Below are 8816 nucleotides of genomic sequence, written 5' to 3' on the forward strand. Positions count from 1 at the left end.
CGTGGTCGGTTGAAAGAGGGTGTGGCCTTATCTGCCTGAGTGAGGAGGTTATAAGATAGGCTGAGTTTGACCAGCTCACAAATGAGTCCGCTATCGACAAGCCGGGTAGGTATTGATAGACTACTGGTTAGGTGGATAGTGTGGTCTATTCTGATCGCCGGGCTGTGCAGCTAGGGAGGTGGCAATCAGTGTGGAGTGTACTAGACCCCGGTGATATCCCAGAGAGAAACTGTACTGATATATGTGCTTGATGAGGACTTGCATGCTTGTATTGCATCTCGCATATGACATTTAGCTACGTAGGCCTCGCATCGCATGGCCTTGGTATGGCTGGTAGCATTCATGTCTCGCATTGCATGGCCTTGGTATGGCCAAGAGCATTCATGTCTTGCATCGCATAGCCTTGGTACGGCTGATTGTATTCATGGACTTACCAGCATATTTCCACATTACTCTGATATTGTATACTTGGCTTGCCTTTCGCACACACTTATACCACCCTTTAGCTTTTGTAAGCTTATGCATGACCGTTATGTGCAGGTGTCGTTGGATCGCAGCAGTGCTGAGGTAGGAGTGCGTATCGAATTATTTTGGAGCTTTTTGATCACCTTGTATTCTCTTTCCACAATGTACTTAAAGTTTTTTATATAGCGGATATGTAGTGATGTTGTTTTGCGACTTGGTTATGCTTGTGGTTATACTCTATTACAAAGAAAGATTCATACTGAAAATCCTCCTTGTAGGATCCTAAATCAAAATATGGCAAATGGGTGCGGGAAGCCGAGCACGGGGCACTACGGAGGCTGTCGGCTCCGGATTCGGCGATCGGAAATTTTATGAACCCGTTTTCTGAGTTTGCAGCGTGACACTATCCACCAAAATCACGAATGGTGATGATCTTTTGGTCCTTAACTTGAGGTGACACACTTGGTGGTTAGGGTAACTTTGCTTTGCCATACATCCTCCCTCCTTTCTTTGATAGAACCATCCTAACCACCTAACTTTGGCAAGAACTAAGGAATTACTTAAAATTTGAGCACATGTGATACAAATAATTCAAATTAAACTATCCAACAATGCTTCCCATACACAAATCATGAGCCAAAAATTCACTCTTGTCTAATTATCTGGCTATGAAATTAGTGACATATATTGGACGGTTAAAAATGAAAAGTTATCCAATGGTCTTGTTTAACGAACAAGTATCCGTGAAGTCTTAAAAAAGTGTGTTCCACCATTTAGTTGGTTAAATCCGAAGTAACGCATGCCACACATACAATTTTCGAGTACCCGAGTATCAAGCGCTACGTATGCTGGATTATTTATTAGATAATTCCCCTAGTTTGAAAGCAGTTTGTTTAAAAACCAAACTGCTAAAAAGGAGAAGTTTATCTGATACTCTGGGTGACTAGGACACGTGATACACGGGCACTTACACAAGGAATAATTTAAGTTGGATTAAGCTGAGTTAATCCTTGGGGCCTCATATCCCTAAGCTACAATCTCAAAATCAAATTAATTAGATTGGTTAAAGAATCCTATGTTCGGATTAACAGACACTCATAGGACCCATGGATATTTTCATTCTTAACCCTTCAGAAATGCCTGAAAATGCCCCAGTGGTAGACTCATAACACGAGGTCATGGGTTCGAGCAACCATTGTTGTGTGTGTGGGGTGTGAGTGCGTGTAAAAAATGTATAATTTTCAATTGGTGATACACATTAATTTGAACATTTTAATTATTTGTATTCAACCTATGTAATTTCTAAGGGAAACGGATTGCCAGAATCTAGCAAGATTTGATTGACCGATATGTCAATGCCAGTGCCTAGGAATTCAATAATAAATCCTCAATACATTGATGAACTTGAGATTTGATAGTGTTGGAGGGTAAGGAATAGATCTAGGAATTCATCAACATGCAATTTTGGGCCCGTGGATCATTAGATGGTTAAATCCTATATTAAGAGCCCATGGACCATTGTTTCCTTTGTCACTTCAGTTCTCCTTCTCTTCTTCACAGGCGCCCATATGGCTTTCAAGGTTGATGTTACATTTCAGCAGCCCAGAAAAATAATTTATGTTTTTAGTTCTACTTTTCGTAGAAATGCCAAAGACATGAAATGGGGCTCTTTCATGTTGTCCCATGAAGGATCTCTTTTCTACCCATACTATATCATCCTAAGTGTTTTTTTTTTTTTTTTAATATGATGTGGTTTTCAATTGCAATTTTTTTTTTTTCTTTTTGGTCTCTTTTTTGTTTGGTCTAACAATCATGATCATCACTGTTGTGGACTCTATGATATACAAGCCACCTCATGGAAATGAACGCTTAACAAATGATTACAACCACCACCACTATTTGTAGATGATTTAAAATAATGAAAACATACCACCACTATTTGTAGATGATTTAAAATAATGAAAACATACTTAAAGATGAATGGATATGATCATTATCAAGTTTTGATGATGAGATAAAGGCTTACTTAGGGTAGTCATGAGAAGGGTTGAGTCGCATGACGGAAATGAGAATATGAGACCTGGATGAAACCAAACTCAGAGGTAAGCTCTCTTGAACTTGGGATTCATGTATCTACGCCAACAATACGTGTGTGAGAGGAAGAGGTTCAAAAGTCTCACATGTGATCAAACCTCATTCTAAGCCAAGATCCAATTAAGCATTGCGACCCACAAAAATGGTTCTAAACATGAATCAATTGGACTATGGGGCCCACAATTTCAATCAAGCATTCTTTTCTTTAGGTCCTTTTGGTTTATAGAAGAAAGCATAGTCTGTGGCATAGACATTGATATATAAAACATTATTCGAAATAAGACAACTTAAAAATACCATGCATATGGCTAATTTAAGTTCATTTTCATGTCTTTCTACTTGAATATGGCTTCAAGTCACTCACACTCACGGGAAAGTACAACAACTTGTTTCCCAACATCGCATCCTGTGAAGAGTCCCAATAAGGCTTCTGGAGCACTCTGGAGACCTTCGACCATGTCTTCCACATAAACAATCTTTCTTTCCTTGATATATTGGTGGGTCAGCTCAAGAAATTGAGGATGCTAGTGGTAGTAATTTATGAAATTGAACCCTAGTATTCGGATGCACTTCTTGACTAGATACATCAAGTTATTCACACCTTCAGGTTTCTCGAGGTTGTATTGAGGGATCATACCACACACTGCAATGCGACCATGGGACCTCATGTTCGCTAGTATTGCATCAAGCGTTTTTCCACCCACGCTCTCAAAGTAAATGTCGATGCCCTCAGGAAAATACCTGGCAACAAATTCCAAACATTTATGTAAACTAGGAAAAAAGACACCCACATACCATTTTCTTTGTTTTGAAAATTTAAATTGCCAACCACATATTGCAGAGCTTTCCTAAGCCCACATTCACGTGCAAAGGTCTGGGTAGATGACCTGTCTAAATAATCAAGTTGTCCAATCAACAAGTGGGCATCACACATGTAGAATGTGGGATTTTGGCAATTCTTTATAAAGAAACTTCAACATGTGTGGCTTGCCTATTGGGTGGGCCAACTTGATTATGAGGCCACATCATTTACATTGTGTGACCCAGCTGATGCATGGCTTATACGTGAACACATGGATGGTGTGTGTGTGTGTGTGTGTGTGTGTGTGTGTGTGTTTAGCTATGTGTAAGGGCTTATGGACAAACAAACAACGGTGTTTTGAAGAAAATTAAATCAATGTTGTTCGAGATTCTCATATGCTAACATGGATACTTACTTTTTTAAAGCTACGTTCAAGACAGGTTCTTCCTTGTAGTTGAAAGCATCATCAAACCCAAACTTACTCTTCAATAGATCAACCTGAACCCACAAAATAAATATTAGCAATTTTTTCCCTACTATGTACCAATGGTAATAGAAACACTATTTTCTAACAGTTTGCATTTCAGGACTACACGTGAACATATTTATATTACTAGGAATTACTTGATCCTCATCCATTGTTCAATAATCCTGACCATTGGTATGTTGGTACCTAATACGGATGAACTGTGACTCGGGAACCTCAATAGAACAGCCCAACCATTCAAATTATGGCCTCAACATAATAGTTGAGAAGAGGAATGCAACAATACTCCACATTCAACTAAAAAATTACCAGGATTGGTGTTAGGATCTTCCGATCTAAGATATATTTGACACATAGTCCATCCATGGAGTGTTGCAACTATAGTTCAAAAACTAAAAACTTGACTCGAAGACTTGAATGAGTTTTAAATTGACTCGACTTAGTATTATAACATGTAACTCAAGAATATGAGCAATGTGAATAAATCTTTAAAATTATCCATCATATGCATAAATTTGTCTAAAAAAACAATGTATAAATTTGTCTAAAAAACACAACTATGCTTGAGGAATGTTGGTATAACATGATGTACCTGCAATGGTTTGGTTCATGTTGGTTGCCTTCTTTATCACAAAAGTCGCTAACTGGGCAGTTGACTTGGTTCAAATCACACTGAGTCATATCGAGCCACACTGAGCTGTATGGAGTCACCTGAGTTATCGAGCTGACCTACGAATCTTGTTGATTTTAGAGCGAGTCAAGCTCATGAACAAGTTTCTCAGAGACCTCACTCAAAATCTCATTGAATCAAGTTGATTTGGCCAAGTTTTGAGTTGAATTGGTGAGTTATAGAACTATGGTTGCAACATATTGATTGTCTGGATCACTGAACCAAGGGCCAAGTCTAGTAAATAAAAAATGCAAGCAAGCTATGTAAAGCCTCTAGTCCATGATCATGTATTCTTCTATGAACTAATATATTGTATGAACCAAGGGCCAATCATACTCTTTTTACTAGATTTTATGCTTTTATGAACTAATATGTTGTAAGGTAATGCATCTTTCACTTAACCAGGTGAAAATAATACTCATCATAACTAATGACTTACCTTTTCATTAGAACCAGCACTTCCAACAACATAGCAGCCCATCAACTTAGCATATTGTCCGACAATCTAACCCCTGGCACCAAAAGCTGCTGAAACAGAGGAATTCACCTTTCTTAGGATTGCAAAGCTCATATAATCCAGTGTAAGCTATAAGACCAGGCATACCGATAGATAATCAAGAAATGCAGTTAGATGGGGTATTAGACATTTACATCAATAGAAATGAGAATGCTAATCCATGATCTGAAATGAGCGTGGTTGCCACTCATATTAGCTCATGTGGATTTAAATGAACTCTATTTGATGGTTAAACTAAGATGTTTCACTTCATAAATGTACTTTTTCCCCAAAAGGTGGGAGCATACCACCTGTAACTTTATTCCATCCCAAAAAATGGTTGTACAGTCATTTGGGCAGGCTCATAAAAAGAATTAGGCCACACCTTTCATATGAACGCAAATTGAAACTATCACACTCCAGACTCAGTAACCGGACTCATAAGGAACCCGATAGCCGGTTTTGGCCGCAACAGCCTCCGTAGTGCCCCATTATCGGCTCCTGAGGCAAGTTCCGATCCTGGGATCCCACGAAGAGGATTTTCATAACCATATAACCATTTCCAATACGAGCATACCCAAGATCACAACAAGTAAATCTTGAAAATAACAAAGGGACACATCACAAAATCCACTATAAATTTAAACTTTTACAAGTACATAGTTGAAAGGAAATACATTGGGTAGCAAAAGGAGGAAGAAGATCTGTAACACTAGGGGTCCTCAGCTCAACTCTAATCCAAGCTCTGCCATTACAATGCTGACTTAGGATCACCTGCATGCATCAATCGTGCATAAGCTTATAGAAGCTTAGAGGGTGGTGAAAGTGTGTGACAATGGTGCGCAGAATAATAATATGAGATACAGGGAGGGAAACATGATCAATGACATATTAACTAGTGAAGAAAATTTAAATAGTGATCATGAAAATGAAGAAGATCTTCAAGACGCTTACAATGCCCTATACAAGGAAATTTATAAAATTGTTGTTAAATTAAAACTTCAAAAAGAAAAGTTTTCAAAGCTTAAAGAAAATTTTGATTCTCTTATTTTAGAAAAATCTCATGTTTCAGATTGTTTTGAAAAATGCAAATGCGATTTAGAATTCAAAATCACTCAGATTGAAAATCTAAAATTTGAAAATGAAAAACTTAAACTTGAAGTCTCTTCACTTTTGAGTTTAAAGGATACATGAAGGTATGCCCAAGGTGATCCAAAGTTAGAAAAACTTTTATCTGGATTAAGAAAATGTGGCGACCGATCCGGTTTGGGCTATGATCGATATATTCCTCCTGAACAGAAGAATACTCCTCCTAAGTTTGTAAAAGGAGAGTCCTCAAATTCAAAAGTGAAAAGTTTTAATCAAATGTTTTCTAAAAATACCAAAACATTTCAGTCATTTAAACTTAAAAGTAATTATATCAGCTATAATAATCTGAACCGAAACCCTTTAGCTGAGAAAATAGTTGATTTACTTAAGGAGCTCTTAAAATCTAACTCATTGGTTCATTCTTACAACAACTACAAACATAAGAAGACCAACTATACTCCTAAACCCAAAACAGTTATGAAGTGGGTTCCTAAGGTTACTTGCTTGGTTGCCCACACGACTTTCAAAGCTACAAGTCATTCAAAGTGGTACTTAGACAGTGGATGCTCAAGGCATATGACTAGTGATAAAGGTCTATTCACCGATCTTAAAGATATGGTTGATGGTTCAGTCACATTTGGTGATGGTAGCAACTATAGGATTATTAGCCAAAGTACGGTTCAACTTTCCAACCTCCCCTTATTTGAGAATGTTTTATATGTAGAAGGTTTAAAAAATAACTTATTAAGCATTTCTCAAATATGCGATAAAAATCATAGTGTTAAATTTTCTAACCTAGGGTGTGAAATTTTAAACAAAAATGGTTCAATAATATTAACTGGTTGTAGAACTTCTGAAAACTGCTACATTGTAAGTAATACTAGCTCATCTAATCAATCGTGTTGCATGGTCCATACCGATGAAACTGAGTTATGGCATAAACGCCTTGGACATGTACACTACCGCAATTTATATATATTGAGCCAAAGAGAACTGATAAGAAGTCTACCTAAATTATAGAAAATAGACAAAAAATGTGTCAAATGCTAGATTGGTAAACAAACTAGGAGTACTCACAAAAAGGTGAACTCCAATGCCACATCAAAACCGCTCGAGCTTCTCGATATGGATCTTATAGGACCAAACAGGACAAAGAGTTGAGGTGGCAAAAAATATATACTGGTAATCGTGGATGACCATACCAGATTCACCTGGGTAGCCTTCTTAAGGGATAAATCAGAAACCCTTGATGAAGTGAAAAGAGTTCTCAAACGACTCCAAACAAAAAAAAGTTCTCAAGTCTGTAAGATCCGTAGTAATCATGGATCAGAATTTGAGAATAAAAGTTTTGAGAAATTCTGTTGCGATCAAGGAATATCACATGAATTCTTTGCACTCAAAACACCACAAAAAAAATGAAATTGCTAAAAGAAAAAATAGAAATGGCTAATGTAATGTTGAATAGTATGAAGCTATCTAAAAATCTTTAAGCTGAAGTCGTAAATACTACCTGCTATATAATCAACCGGGTTTATACAAGTAAATCTAATAATAAAACGGCTCATGAAATGTGGTTCGATAAGAAACCTACTGTCAAATACTTTCGAGTTTTTGGCAGTAAATGCTATATTTTACATGACCTTGAAAATCTAAGTAAGTTCGACACTAAAAGTGATGAAGGTATCTTCTTAGGATATTCTTTAAACAGTCGAGCATATCGAGTACTGAACAAAAGGACTGGTGTGATTCAAGAGTCCATCAACGTGGTCATTGATGATCACTTGAATACACTTGCCCCAAGTTCAGATAATGACGAAGTTCTTTTATTTGACAAACTAGATACTTCATCAAGTCAAAACAATTTAGAACTGAGGACTATTAAAGATCATCTAACCACTCAAATTCTTAGAAACCCTCTCACTGGTGTGCGCACCGTAGACAACTAGAAGACATACGAAATTACGTGTATTTTATATCCCAGATAGAACCGGCTAACGTAAAAGAAGCTCTTACTGACGAAAACTGGATAGTAGCGATGCAAGAAGAGCTTAACCAATTTGTGAGAAATGATGTTTGGTATCTTGTTCCTAGACCTAAAGATAAACATATTATCGAAACTAAGTGGATTTTCAAAAATAAGTTTGATGAACTTGGTAATATAATTCGAAATAAGGCTAGACTGGTTGTACAAGGGTACACTCAAATTGAAGGCATCGATTATGATGAAACCTTGCCCCAGTAGCTCGTCTTGAATCAATCAGACTATTCATATCCATTGCTTGCTTTAGAAAATTCAAAATTTATCAAATGGATGTAGAGAGTGTCTTCTTAAATGGCAATCTACATGAAGAAGTTTATGTTGAATAACTAACGGGTTTTAAAGACCCCTAAGAATGTTGATCATGTCTATCGCCTAAAAAAGGCTCTCTACGGTTTGAAAGAAGCTCCCGGGGTATGGTATGAAAAATTGACTAAGTTTTTACTAAGTCATAATTTTCAAATGGGAAGTGTTGATAAGATTCTTTTTGTTAAGAAACATAACAATGATATCTTAATAGTGCAGATCTATATTGATGATATTATTTATGGATCTACCTATACTAACATGACTGTTGGGTTTGCAGATTTAATGAAATCTAAGTTTGAAATGAGCATGGTTAGGGAATTGAATTATTTCCTAGGGTTGTAAATAAAACAACAACCTGGTGGCATT

General features: G+C 36.9%; 1 pseudogene; it reads right to left on the reverse strand.

Annotated features, from left to right (window-relative positions):
- Positions 1 to 2765: 2765 nt before the first annotated feature.
- LOC131252043 (2-alkenal reductase (NADP(+)-dependent)-like) lies at positions 2766 to 5074 on the reverse strand (annotated as a pseudogene).
- Between the last annotated feature and the right edge of the window lie 3742 nt (positions 5075 to 8816).

This window comes from Magnolia sinica, chromosome 7 (genome assembly GCF_029962835.1).
Source record: "Magnolia sinica isolate HGM2019 chromosome 7, MsV1, whole genome shotgun sequence".
In the NCBI taxonomy this organism is placed as follows: domain Eukaryota; kingdom Viridiplantae; phylum Streptophyta; class Magnoliopsida; order Magnoliales; family Magnoliaceae; genus Magnolia; species Magnolia sinica.